Raw genomic sequence first — 15,263 nt, forward strand, 5'->3', positions numbered from 1 at the left:
GAAGTCTGTGCATTTTTATTTCTTTTAATTTTATGGAGTTTTAAACGTGTCATCTGGGAAGGAAATAGAAGGTTAATCTGGGTTGCGTATATAAGTATGATGGAGTCCCAGGTTGCATGCAAGTGAATACGATCCACAGTAAAGAACACATGGGCTCTAGAAGTAGTCCATAAAGAGGGTTAATGGTAGGAGTGCCAGGACTTGAGAACAGACCCAACCAGGATTAATTTGTGCATGAAAGAGGCTCATTGATCTAGCTGCTCTGGAGTCTCCATGAGCTTTGCAGCTCAGACCGAAGAATTTCCATAAACAAGGGGGTCTACTGCTGCAGGACATATAGTGGGACTCCAGTGGGAAAAAACATCAAAAAAAGAATTCTGATTTATCCATCCCGCAGGACGAGCAATGTGATTGGCAGTCGCCTTTGTGGCCTCAGGAAGTCAGCCCTTGTGGCCAGCCGAAGGTCCTGAGTGGCTGGGGGGCAGTGACATCTTGCGGAAGGTTGGCCGCAGTGCCTAGCCACAGGCCAGGGCCTGCAGCTGGCCACCTGTTGTGTACAGCAAAAGGCCAGGCCTAGTGAGGAGTTGGCCACAAATGTATCATAATGAAATATTTCTTAACCTTTTTAAACCTTGATCACTTCACAAAAAAGAATGTGTAATCTATTCAACTTAACAAGGCCAACCTCTTAAAAACTTTACATGACCTGCAATTTTAAGTCAGGTTGACAGATATGAGTTTGCCACCTTCTACCTGGCCTCATGGACAGCCCTCCATAGCTTGCTAACACCACTACACAAATCACTAAGATCAACACAATGGCATACAACCTCAGAGCCATGCTTACAACCCCAGTGTGAGTCAAACCATCTCTAAGTGGATCGCCTGTACATTATACATTATTCAGCAATTTGCAATGCCTTGAAATCTTCAGCGAAGCCCTGGAAGTAAATATCCACTCCTTATAAATGTCCTTGTTACGTAGAATTTATCTAAAACACCGTATTACAACTACTTAACATTGCCACATACCCAGACACCAACTGGTGGATGATCTATTCTCAACAGAAACTTTGGCTTTTCTCTCAGATTTTTTGGTGACAGACTTTAGCTTTAAGCAACAGCTTACTTAGAAATGCCCTGCAACCCACATATGGTGCGCGCAAATACCTACCTTTTTACCTGCATCACTGGAGTGAGGACTACCAGCTAATTCCTCTACTGTGCGCTTAACTCACCTGCTGCTTACATCAAGTAAGTATATAGTACTATGCAGTGTATTTGTGTTTTATGTATATGTTGGGTATATGTGTGCCTGTGAATGGTACAATACGTGACCGATTCTGAGTTCCATTTTGGGAGACCCAGGGCTGAATGGAGGATCATGAGGAGGTAGAGAAATCCCCCAGACAGATTTGTGGATTGTTGCATTCCTAGGGGCTGAGTGGGAAACACACAAGAAGAAGGAGACCCAGGCTCTTCTGCACACTTCAAAGGTTGCTCTTTGATTCAGAGAGAGGTCACTAGAATGGTGCAAAGGCACATCTCAGGAAGGAGATGGGGTGATAACAGAACCACAGAATCTTAAAGAGTAGGGCCAAGGCCCTGTGGTAACTTTTTTTTTTTTGAGTTTTATATAGCGCGAACTAGACCCGAACCGAATCAGGTATCAGAGTGCTTTACATAGCACATGTTACGTTTTTTACATGAGGACACACACTTTCATTTTTAGGCACGGGGAGATTAAGTGATTTGCCCAGAATCACAGGAGGTTTTGGCGTCGTTACCGAGACTCGAACCCAGATCCCCAGGTCCGAGGTCGAGCACCTTAGCCGTTAGGCCAACTCCTCTCCCCAATCCCCAATACCCTCTCCTTTTGATACACTTATCACTGTGGCTGACATCTAGTTGTGAAACTCTTGTACCTCCCATCGCCTGTGTTGTGGGACTATCAGATTTGGAGTTGCTCCTGCTTTGACAGACTGCTTTCTGGAGGAAGTGGAGAGCAAAGCAGAGGGCACTTCAAAGGGAAGTAGACCCCATGACAAACTTCAAAGACTCCAACCCTTAATCACATTTGGTGTCTGGAAATGGACTATAAGAAGGAGAGCTCAAGGGCTCCATATTTGCCAACTGTCAAGCAGCCAAGCGGGCTGTGTGAGGATGAGAAGCTCTGCAAGACTTCTGGTTGTGAACAAGGCTGGAAGATAAGGCCTGCAAGTCTCCCAGCTGGATGAGGTGACATCACCCAGGGACATCGAAGATCACCTGCTCCTGGGGCCCAGAGTACCTGTGCTTTTCTGCTTTCCAGGACCAGTGTATCCCCTGTGATGAAGAGGAGAGTGCTGGAGGCAGGGCGGTCCAGTGGGGGATCCTATTGAGTAGATCTCTGCAGTAAGATATCTGGAGACGACTGCTGCACTGACCAGGTCATTGCCCATGTGCAGGTTCAAATCGGCCACCCTGTATGCCAGAGGGGGCCACCGTGAAGATAGCCATGAAGCTTGTAGTGCTGATCAGGTCATTGCCAATGTGTGGTGTGCAAGTTAATGACCCGGTATGCCATACGGGGCTGCTGTGAAGTTAACCATGCAGTTAGGGCAGTCACCTGTGTGTATAAGTCGGTGACCCTGTATGCCAGATGGGGCCACTGGGAAGTTTGCTGTATTGATCGGGCCATTGCCCATGTGCAGTGTGTAGGTCAGTGACCCCGTGTGCTAGAGGGTGCCACTGTCTAGAGAGGGCCTGCTGCTGTGCTGATTGGGCCGTCGCCCAAGTGAAGAGAAGGTGTGGTGATCCTATATGTAAGGTGGCCACCGGAGGGAGACAAGGATTGCAGCCTGGTAGATGCCATCATCATGAGGAAAGGCTGTGGTGGTGACCTATGCAATAGAAACCAGATGCAACTGAAATCCCCCCTCCCCTATGAGGAGAAAGCCAGAGGAAACTTACCATTATATTAGAGGAGCAGTGAGGACATACAGCTGCGGGCCCTGCTGAGCTGGTTGTGTAATACGCACCTGAGGCAGCTGCTGCAGCCTCCAGACCCGCAAAAGAGCACTCTCAGAGACTTCGGGCAGACAATCCCTGTTGATGCGGGTAAGACTGAGCGAAGGGCCAGAGGGTCTGGTGGAACTTGTCTGCCAGATAGCACTTTAGCACTGAAATACTTTTGACTTTCCTGACAAAAGTTGAAGTGGGATGCCTGAAACTCAGATTGCTAGCGGGGTCTAGTCTGAATATCACTTGTAGTGAATGGCAGAGTAACCACTACCTCTAGTGAGAGGGACGTAGGGCTCAGGGCACTACCATTAAAACACTACAGTCCTGATCCCAGGGGACTGTGCGTATTGTTTGTGTAGGCCTATAGGAAATTGGGTTACTGTTGAGGTGCGTGAAACTCAATTCAAGCAGCAACCGCAATTCTTGTAAGGGTGTGACACGAGCAAACTCCAAGTTAACATGAGCTCAACACTCTAGTAGCTTTGCACAAAAGCAGTCAGACTTAACTTAATGGCAATGTGCAAATTGAGCAGCACTTCAAACAGTAATAAAGTGAAAACACAACACAAGAAAACTTACAAACCAAATTGAAACAAAAGAGGAAAATGTAATACATTATTTGACACCAAATGACAGAAATTCAATCAATAGAACCAGTGATATACAATTTAAAAGATTTAGGTAAAAAGAGTGCTTTTAAGCTTCAAGCAGCAACTGCTGTTATCTGGTCATGCTGGACTGGGCAAAAGTCACAAGTTCAGGCCGACAGCGATGGAGCACAGGTCAGTTACAGGTAAGGCCTGCTGAACAAAGTACCTTAAATCTGAGTTGCGGAGCATTGCGAGACCCCGCTTTGAGTATGCTTTGCTCAGAGATGGTCCTAATGGGCTGCAGTGCGAGATCCTGCACTTAGGATGCATCGTGCAGTAGTGATTCCGGGGGGTTGTGATGTGAGGTCCTGCGTCGAGGATGTGTCGCACAGTGTCAGTTCAGAGGACCTGTGTGCTGTGGTGCAAGGGCCTGTGTCGAGATACATTACACAAGAGCTGTTCCGATGAACTGCTGGGCAATGCATCATGCTGCATTGGGTCTGCTAGGGCCACTGCTGGGCTGGCAGAACACCTTCAGGTGCACTTCCAAGGGTCCAGGACTTGGTGGCACTATTTGAGGGGCAAGACTCACAGCAGGCAGCGTGCAGGTGCTGATTTCAAGGTGGTTGGAGTATTTTCTGCCCTGAGGCTCTGATCAGGAGACAAGCCAACTAGCCCTAGGTGTCACTCTGGTCGTGTTGGGTTTCAGGTGAAGGCCCAATCCTTCTCACTCAGCCAGCAGCACAGCAGAGCAGGAGGGCAGCTGAGTAACAGAGCAGCAGAGTACCAGTACGTTTTGCAACAGAGCAGCACAACCGTCCTTCTGAGTATTCTACAGGTCCAGATGTATACTGAAGAGTTCGGTGTCAGGATCAAATATCTATACTTGGTGCCAGCTTTGAAGTAAGAGACTTTCCTAGAGGCTTATATCCCCGAGGAGCCTGCCTCTCTGGCCCCAACATTTCTGGAGGCACAAAAGACTGGTATGAAAGAAACCCTTCGTTAGTGTTTTGAGGTAGACTATTTGTGATGTGCAAGTGTGGTAGGTGACAGCTCCCCCCTATCAAGTAAGAGATGGCCTATCCTGCCAACCCCTATCCTCCATTTGTCTTGCTGTCTGGGAGCAATACACAAAGGCCAACTGCCAGCTCCATCTAGTCATGGGACCCAGGATACAGGCTGCAGGCTCCAAATGGTTAGGGAAACTTTCTAAGAGATGCATTTTAAGGAATGTGACTTAAAATCCGACTTTACCATTAAAGTTTCTTTTAAATTACAATTCTTTAGTGACCAAACTTAACATTCCTACCTGCTGCCTATTGGAAGTTATCGCTTATTAAATGTAATAAGTTCACCCAATGTTATCCTATGGGAGAGGCAGGCCTCACAGCAGTGAAAACAAATTTAGCAATTTTTCGCTACCAGGACATGTAAAACTTAAAAGTACATGGCCAACTTCTTAAATACACTGCACCCTACCCTATAGGCTGTTTAGGGCCTACCCTAGGGGTGACATATATGTATTAAAAAAGGAGGTTTAGGCCTGGCAAATGGTTTATTTTGCCTAGTCGAAATGGCAGTTTTAAACTGCACACTCAGGCTGCAATGCCAGGTCGGAGATTGGTTTTAAAAGGGCTACTTTAAGTAGGTGGCAGAATCAGTGCTGCAGGACCACTAGTAGTATTTAACTTACAGGCCCTGGGCACATGTAGTACAACTTTGCTAGGGACTTAGTAAATTTAAAGTGCCAAAGGGGAAAGCCAGTTTCATCATGTTTAAAAGATTGTGCACTTTACCACTGGTTAGCAGAGGTAAAGTGCGCAGAGTCCTAAAAGCCAACAAAAATGGGTTCAGATAACAGGAAGAGGTGAGGCAAAAAGTTTGGAGATGACCCTGCAGAGAAGGAAAAGTCCAACAATGCTACATTTCACTTTGTTGTCATATATTATAAATACTCATTTTGTCAAAAAAGCAAGTATTTGACTGGACAATCATTTACTGCTGCTGAGCGTTTTTCGAGTTGTGAGCCTGTGTTCTCTCCCCTGTGTCTACCTCCAACCGAGGAGCCCTGGACTGCTCAACAATAAATCAGTAATGCTAAAAGCACTTGCTTCACCCAGAGTGCTAAGCCTAACGAAATATTAGAGCTAAGACCCCTTAGATCAACACACATGCAAAGGTCTCCACATCATAGTTGCCAAAACAGTTGGAACCAACTTCTCCACAGTCTCCATGTACTCAATAGTTCCCTCTCCGACTAACCAATGTTACTTCTTCTTTAAAGGGTTCTTCAAAAATTGTAGCAAAGATGGCACTCTGTGCTTTACATGCATCTCTTCCTCTTTAAGAGCAATGGAATTCTCAAAATCCTTCAAGAAACCCAAATAGTCAGAAAATATGTCTTACAAACCGGAATATGTATCACATTCTCCTTTTTACGAATAGTTTGGGATCTTCAATATTTGGGTCCAACCTAATAACCAACTTCTTTTGTGATCTCAACTCAAGCAAGTTCGAACCTCATCTCACAAAGTACCCTATCATTGAACTTTTCTTTTAGAATATTCTCATCTTCACAATCCCTTCCATTGTTGGGAAATTGCTCTCTTATCTGGCTGCCTTATAGTGGAACACCCTTCTCCAACCCATCCATTCTGAAGCCACATTATGCCCATCTCGAAAAATGCTTCATACCTGGCTTTTCCCCGTCTAAGGGTTATTAGGTGTACAATATACTAGTCCCAAAATATTGTTTGCAACAAGTGAATATTTTTACGAACTGACATATGTACCATTAGGTCAGTTCATAAGAAACAGAATTGGATTGAGTCACAATCTGACTTACCTAATAATATTCATTAAGTAGGTCGCAAATTGTGACTCAATGTGATTGGCCACAATCACAGGGATGGTCACTTGCAAGGATCAGAATGATTGATTTTCAATAAAGTAATCCTTTTGTTAAAATGCAGCTCATTTTCTTAAAAGTAACAGGATTGTGTTTATAAAAATATGTTTCTTCTTTTTAAAGCTTAAGAGTTGACAATGGTCTAATGTTTTGTGTTTACATCTTTTTGCAAATCAGTTCCTACCTCCTTTGAGGTGTCAGTAAAGTTTCACTATTTTGCAACATAATTGATACAGAAGGGTCTGATACAATATTTGGAAGGGACGCCTAAAACACGGCCCTTCCGGATACCGAACAGGTATCGATTCAGAATGCCTTTTTAGGAGTCTGAGAAACTTTACAACTCCTAAAATGAGATTAGTACATAGAAAAAAGCAATTTAACAGCCACAAAAGTTGAATTTGAGTGTTTGTGACCATTAAAATGCTTAGTACATCTGACCATAAATTCTCTGCTCTTGATCCAGCTCCAAGAGACCCTTTTTGAGCTATAATGCACTCTATAAATACATTTAATTGATTCATTGATTGTTATGGGCCTTTGTTATACATTTCAACCACTTCCTTTTACAAATTCTTCTTTCCATAATTCCTGTTCTTGATCAGGGTATATTGTGAACCAAAATCTGCGAGAAACCTTCAACCCCCCGCTTTCCTCGAACAAAACATCACATTGAGGCATCTCAGCACCCTTCAAATTAGGATCACTCTCTAACAATGTCTCATGGATGCAAGGGTTCTATCTAAAATCTGCAGCATAGCTCTTTTCCTTTCTGACACATAACACCAAGATTAGAAAAAAAGTAAGAAAGCATATTTATAAGGTAGCACATCAAATACTAGGGGCAAGATTTGATGTTATCAAAGAAATAGTTTGTTTTTTAAATATAAGTGAAATTTAAATAATCAGAAATAGTGGAAGTGTCATCAAAACCGATTTAGTAAATAGTTCAGATTAAACCATACTTTAATTCATGACATGGATAGTCTGTAAAACATCCAGATGTAGCCTAGAGAGCTTTCGAGAGCCAGGGGGCTGCCGCCCCTATCAGAGGCAGTTCACCTCTTTAATAACAATAACTAGAGCTGGGTAATATTTTCATTCCGTGGTAAACAAGTGACTCGCAGGGCGAAGCAATAACATTTTGCTGACCTGGATGAAAAAAAAGGTGAGAAACTCCTTATGAATTCTCAAGAACCACAAACTTCCCAGGTTTGGGCAGTTTATGTGGTGTCTCTAGACCAAGTGTTGCTGTCGACCCAGTTATGTTCCCCACACAGGTGGAGTCAAAGGATGCCTTTTTATTTCTTTTGAGATTCATGATTTGTTTTCTCCTCACCTTAACGACTAGTTGAGGAGGGTTCAGTGGCAAAGCAATGGGGGTGGGGGCACAATATCCACCAAGTGGCACGAGTTTTGGGACCATCACCACCCCCAACCCCTGCTCTCACCTGCATCTGTTGCGTGGCGGCAAATGCCCGACCGCCACGGGCAGCAAAAGGTCTAGCTACACCACTGGGTGGGACTCTATGGCAGGACCGGAGGCTTCAGATTATGCTTTCTCAATTTCTTTACTACTCAATAGCAGCCAATAAGAAAAAAGTAAACATTTCACAAAACTACACATCCCATGAGGCTTTGAACCATGCCTCCTTATTCAACCAATAACATGAGAGGTTAACATATAAGATAATGAGGCATCATCTTGGCTTCCTCTTTTTTTGCTGCTCCGTAGTCAAGATAGGTACCTCATTATTATGCTCAGTTATTTCTGATTCTCATGTGTTTGTTATACATTATTTATGTTTTTTGATTATAGATTGATGTATGCTATACTCGTATAATGCTTTCATACTATTTAGCGTTTGCAAGCCGCGCTGCGACTGTCCACACAATCGCGCTTAATTTTACCCCTTAGTTTCCAGTGCGTGTTGCGCTGTTACGCAGGTGTTTCATTCCTTTTTTTGGGCTTTCCAGCCCCTCTTTTGCCTTCTTTTAATTTCCCTTGTTTTTCTCGCTCTGCGAGTCGCCATAAGGGCTTTACCCACGCTCAGGGACTGGGCCCCCCCTCTGGGAGCGAAACACACGCTGGAATCCCGGCCAGGACACCTGCGTGCGTCTCGGGAGCCTGCTTGCGCCCGCGCACACGTGCAGCTCCTCTTGACTCTGCTGAGACAGACGCTGATCCCGTGCTGCTGTTCAGGGACACGTGTACCGGCCTAATAACTCTCCGCAATTTCAACATTCCTTAACGCGCTGTGCGCCTATTAACCCCTGAGAGCTGGATTTATGTCGTTACTACGCATGCATTTACAATGCATGCCTTTACGATGCAACTTTTACAACGCAAGTCGTTACAACGGCTTGCGTTGGGGGGTGCTGGATAGTGAATAGTTTAATTTACTATTCCATCTCCAGTCCCCGTGGATAGTAGGGAAGGAGTTGGATAGTAAATTAAACTATTCCCTATCCTGGAGCGCCCCCAGCGCAAGTCGTTGTAACGGCTTGCGTTCTAAAAGTTACGTCGTAGAGGCACAGTGTTGTAAAAGTTGTGTAGTAAACGCTGTTCCCCCTGAGAGCCCAGTGAGTGGGGAAAGTTAATTTTCGGCAGAACCTTTGCTGAATAGGTGACTAGGGTCTTCACCCACCATTAGTCATATCAGCAAGAGTTATTTGAGATATGTTTTTGGTACCTTGTGGCTCCCACTGCCCCAGCTTGATCCTGACCAACGCCCGTGCTCTGGAGAGTACAGGGTTGAAAATTGAACTTCTATCTGGAGAAAATTTTGAGTCATATATATTGTGCATATATATTTTGAATTATGTCGGACTGCGACATTTATGAAAAAGAAGTAGCTGCATTTGATGAGAATGACGATGATGTTTATTACTATGAAGATCCTATGGACGCTATCATTGACAAGAAACTTGGTACCAAGCTAGATAAGGTACTCCCCTCGGCTTTGTTGCCTATCTCCCAACCTTTAGAGCAGCTTGTTGGAAATCCTCCCACCCCTTCTGATGGTCAGACCCCGGCCCCCCTCCCTGAACCCGAGTCACCCGGACTTCCCTGGCCTCATGTCAAAGTATATTCAAAATTGTGCACTTCAAAAGATCATACCCTAGGAGACATTACGCCCCCCCTCCCTCTCATACTTTTTCAATTCCCCCTACTACGACCACAGATACGGAAACCAACTCCTCTCACAAATCAAGTCCCCGGAAAAGCGCCAGGAAGCGCAAACACACCTCTCCCCCCGCTGTATATATGCAAGTTCACTTACGCAAAAGTTTTGACAAAGACGTTAGGGCCCATCTAAAATGTGGCTGTTATCCCTGACATAGACTCTTCCATGACGACTTTCCTGAAAAAATACAAGAAAGACCCTAATGAGGTTACGCCTGAGTCGCTGCATGTTTTGGCTCTTAAGCAATCTGATTACAGAGCCTTGGTCACTACCTCGGCTGAGGCACTGCATCGTATGCAACAGGGGCGTCTGTACGACGTGGGTGACAAAGCGGGGAAGTTGATCGCATGGCTGGATAAGCGAGACAGACTGAATCGTGTGGTGCCTGTGGTGGAGAGAATTGATGGAGTGCGAGTCGTGGACCCGGTTGAGATAGTTGAGGTGTTTGCCCAGCACTTTCGGGTTGTGTATGCGCCGGTTTCGGGCTTGCCGGAGGAGGACTCGCGCTTGCTACTTCGTGATCTTGAGCTGCCCAGTCTCGCGGAATCGGACGGGCTTTTAATGGAGGCTGATTTCTCCATCGACGGGGTCGCGCTCGCTATTAGCTCTCTTCGTTCAGGAAAAGCTTCGGGCCCTAACGGCATACCGGTCGAGCTGTATAAGCTATGCCCGGATAAAATGGCGCCGTATCTGCTGCGTATGTTTGCGGCGTCGCGTGACCTCGGCTGTCTTCCTAGAGACCAGAGGCTAGCTTCTATTGTGGTCATTCATAAAGACGGCAAACCCCGTGAGTGCTGTTCCTCGTATCGCCCGATTTCGCTTTTGAACGTGGAACCCAAGATATTGGCGAAACTACTGGCAAACCGACTAGCCACGGTGATTAGCGGACTGGTTCACCCTGATCAGTCCGGTTTTATCCCCCAGCGCAATACTGCACTCAATCTTCGTCGACTGCATGGCGTCATAGCGAGGGCGGGATCTCTTGGTGAGCCAGCCATCTTGGTTTCTCTTGATGCTTCGATGGCTTTTGATACGGTTGAGTGGCCATATTTGTGGGCTACTCTCGCCAAGTTCGGTTTTGGCCCGAAATTTATTGCATGGGTTAAACTCCTGTATGAGCAACCGTTGGCGCATGTGGTGGTGAATGGTAGAGCTTCACGGCCCTTCACTCTTGGGCGAGGCACGAGGCAGGGCTGTCCTTTGTCACCGCTGTTGTTCGCCCTCGCGCTCGAGCCGCTGGCCGCCTGGCTCCGGTGGGAGCCCTCCTTGAAGGGTATTCGGTGGTCCCCTGATTTTGAAGACCGTGTCTCATTATATGCCGACGACATTTTGTTGTATTTGACGTCCCCCCGTAAGTCATTGGGAGTCCTCTTTGATGTCCTGCGTTCCTTTGGACGTAACTCCGGGTTGGTTATCAACTGGTCCAAATCCTGTATTTTCCCGCTTACCTGTGACCCTCTCTCTTTGCCCCGAGTGTGCCCGATCCCGGTCCGCACCGAGGGTTTTAAGTATTTGGGTATTTATATTTCGCTTGACCCTGTGTTGCGCTATGATCGGAATCTGTTGCCTCCACTCGCCCGCCTTCGGTCGGACGTTGTGGCTTGGTGTAATCTGCCCTTATCCCCCCTGGGACGGGCGGCCCTGTTTAAAATGATGTCTCTTCCCCGGTTCTTATATGCTGTGCAAAATACACTTGACCTAGTGCCGGCTAGCTATTTCCGCGAAATTGAGGGCCTCCAAAGGAAGCTGGTATGGGCTGGCCGGCCTCGTATTGCGTTGACTAAGCTCACGTTACCCTGGTACGATGGGGGCATTGCGTTACCTGATATACGACGGTACTATTGGGCATCTCAACTGAGTGATGTGAATCATGCTATGTATGGTCCAGTTCCGAACCCTGCTTACGAAATGGACCGGTGGCTCTTGCCCGGGGGAAATTATTACAGGGCGCTCTATTCTCGGGGTGCTAGGAAGAACTTGACAGGACCCACTGGAGTGGCTGTGCGGGTATGGGGCAGCGCGACCGCGGCTACCGGCTGGACAGATAGGCTGACCAGAGCGACCCCTCTATTTGCCGCGGAGAGGCTGGGTGAGTTGTGGACCTCAAAAGGGTTTGATAGATGGGACCTCATCGGGATCAGTAAGTTGGATGACCTCTGGGTTAGGGACAGGGTTAAGTCCTTTGCTGAATTGCAACAGGAATATGGTTTGTCTGATTCGGAGTTTTTCCGGTACCTTCAGGTTCGTCATGCCATTGGGTCGGTTTTTCCGGCTGGGTCTGCCATCCCGGAGAGCTCCCCCCTGGAAGACAGGGTGCTGGACGGACATGTGCCGGACAGCACTATCTCTCTTATATATAAGAAGCTTATTAATACTCGGATTTGCTGCTTCATCTGCGTACTTCCTGGACTGATGACGGACTGGAGCTGGATGATGAGGATTGGCAGGTTGCGTTATCCTCTCCTAAGGAGGTTGCGATTCCGGCGCGTCTGCGACTCGGTCAGCTGAAAATTCTACACAGGGTCTATGTCACGGGTCCCCGACTGATGCATATGGGTTTTTCAGAGGATGGATTGTGTCGGCGGGGCTGTGGTATGCTTGCTACCTTCCTCCATATTATATGGGAGTGTCCGGAGGTTGTATCTTTTTGGAATGGAGTGTATGCGGTGATGAGTGAAGTTACGCAAGTTCAGTTGCTGCCTGAAGCCCGGCGTTGTCTTTTGAATGTATGGGAGGCGACTGATTGTAATGTTGCTCAGACTCAATGGGTGACGCTGGGGACCATGGTTGCAAAGAGGGACATTGCACAATTGTGGGGATCTCAGAGGGCTCCATCGGTCTCCGGGTGGGAAGATAGTATGGACTGGTGCATGTTCAAGGAAAAGATTGTGTATGTCTCCCGTGGCAGGCCCAAAAAATGGGGTAGGATATGGGGCCAATGGAACTCGTTCCGTGGGGATGTCTGCGACCCCCCTTTCACTGATCCCCCTGATACTCCTTGTTCCCCTTAGCTGTGTGTTTCGGCTCTTTCTCGTGCTGTGTTTTTGTTATACCGCTGGCGCTGGGTCCCCCCTCTCCCACCCCTCCCTTTTTCTTTTATCCTCTGTAGATTCTCCTGTCTTTCCCTGCTGTTTTAGGTCTGACTCGCCTCGCATCTCATGACACAGACGTAACAATTCGAGCATAGCCTTGTCTTTTTCTTATTCGTTTGTTTAGTTGTTTTGAAAAATGAAACCTTTTTATATCCTGTCAGTTTGTGATTGATCGATGTCATGCACCATGGCTGCCGGACCCCTGGTTGTCGGCTGATGAGCTGTGTACCTTACCGTTGTCTTGAGATGCTACATCGGCCGGCCCGGAGGGTTGTAGGCGCATCTTTGTTTCTATTTGTCTATTGCAAATAAAGGTTTAAAAAAAAAAAAAAAAAGAAAGACCCTAAGAAGGGCATTGACTGCGCCCTCAGAGCATGTCAAGATAAACTACTGGACGTAACTGGGCACCTTGCAAAAATCCTCGAATTAGCTCTGCAAGCTCAAGAGACTGGGGCGGCTATTCACCAGAAGTCCTGGCGGGCTGGACCCAAAGGGCGAGTTGTCTCCTGGGTAATGCTAACTGCACCCTCTCCTCCGAACAGCGTAAGTCTGCCCTTTTACATATTAATCCACACCTGGTGGAGTTGTCGGCTGTCGAACCAGGTCCTTTAGCAGAAGGACAACTTTTTGGAGAGAAGTTTGTCAAGGATATTGCCAAGTTCGTCAGTACCTTTGCATCCTTGGACAAGTCACAGTCATCACTAAAAAGGGTTTTCCATCTGGTTTCCGTTGGGCCGGTAACAGCAGGGGGGGTGATCGACCGGCCGGCCGGTATTCCAATCCAAGTCCCCAGCGAGGTTTCGCACCCAGGCTCAGAGGGAATACCCAAGAGCCAGAACAAGCAGGCTTCTACCCTTCCAGGTTCCGAGGGTTTTGCGGCTGCTTCAACAGAGGCGTTAACAGGGGCTATAAGGATTTCGGCACCCAATCTTCAGGTATGTTCACTTCCGTTTCCATCGCTTCCCCTTGGGGGCAGATTGGTACATTTTGTGATGAACTGGACACAATTGACCACAGATGCCTGGGTCATTCACACTGTTCAAGGTTACCAGATAGAACTATTAGACTTCACAGACCAAGCGGTTCCCCCTCGGCCCCTCCTTTTTTCCCTAAAAGAACACGTTTTTATAGACTCCGAGCTGCAAGAGCTTTTGGCCAAGTGAGCTATTGCCGTGGGATCCTTCATTCCCGGAGTATTTTGCAGCAACGTTTTCCTGGTGCAAAAGAAGGGAGGAAGTCGGAGAGTTCAATCCGTATGTGGTGTACAGACACTTCAAGATGGAGGGCATCCGTCAGTTGTGAGATCTTCTCTTAGAAAATGATTGGATGGTACGGCTAGACCTAAAAGATGCCTACCTCACGGTCCCCATTTGCCCTTCCCATCAGAAGTTTCTCCAATTCTCCTGGAAAGGGCAATGGTACAGGTATCTATCCCTTCCTTTCGGGCTGTCGTCTGCCCCTTAGGTTTTCACCAAATTGCTGAGGCCGGTGGTCACACGGCTGCGGGAGATAGGGTTTCCTTTAATCATCTATCTCGATAACATGTTGATTATGGCACAGGATCACAACCTCCTTCTCTCACACTTGAGGTGGACGACGTCTCTCCTGCAGGACTTAGGCTTTGTAATAAACCTCAAGAAATCCATGACCAACCCTAGTCAGCAGATGGAGTTTCTTGGGTTTCAGATCAACTCAGTCAGCGCACAGCTTTTCTTACCCAGGGATAGATCAAATCCATAAAAAGAGAGATCCGTGCCACCCTGTCGAAGCATCTCATCTAGTTGAGAGTTCTGGCGAGGATTGTGGGCTTACTGGCCTAATCAATTCAAGCCATTTTTCCAGGTCCCCTTCATTATTGGGCCTTACAACGACTAAAAATAGACTATCTTCAGAAACGTTACGCATATGATCACCTTATTCCCCTGTCGCTGGAAGCTCGGGAGGAGCTCCAATAGTGGCTAGATCAAATGGAGGTTTGGAATGACAAGGCAATTTTTGGCGCCTCTCCGGACATCGTCACAGAGTCCGACGCCAGCCGATGGGGTTGGGGCGCAAGTTGCGGAGATTTTGCCGCCGGCGGACGATGGTCCACCAACAAACTGAAATTACACATCAATTGTCTGGAGCGGCTTGCGGGCTCCTTTGACAACCGGTCAATTTCCCCTCTGAAGATCAATTGTTGCATCTTTCTCAGAATGGACAATGTGTCAACAGTCTGTTATATCAATTGCATGGGAGGGACGAAATCCCGTCTCTTGGCGAACATTGTGAGGGACTTTTGGCATTTCTGCCTGGGTCAGAAGATAAGTGTAATGGCGAAATATCTGCCCGGCAAGTTGAATCAGGTGGCGGATTGGAATTCCAGGTTCTTCCGGGATGTCAGCGATTGGAGACTCCATCCATCGATTTTCACGGAGATCATGACTATGCGAGGCCCTTGCAAGATAGACCTCTTTGCCTCTCGCCGCAATACCCATCTTTC

General features: G+C 47.0%; 1 protein-coding gene across 3 annotated transcripts in view; it reads right to left on the reverse strand.

Moving 5' to 3' along the window:
* RCAN2 (regulator of calcineurin 2) overlaps positions 1-15,263 on the reverse strand; it is a 649,138-nt gene that overhangs the window by 329,693 nt on the left and 304,182 nt on the right. The window lies entirely within an intron of this gene.

This window comes from Lissotriton helveticus, chromosome 6, assembly GCF_964261635.1.
Source record: "Lissotriton helveticus chromosome 6, aLisHel1.1, whole genome shotgun sequence".
Classification (NCBI taxonomy): Eukaryota; Metazoa; Chordata; class Amphibia; order Caudata; family Salamandridae; genus Lissotriton; species Lissotriton helveticus.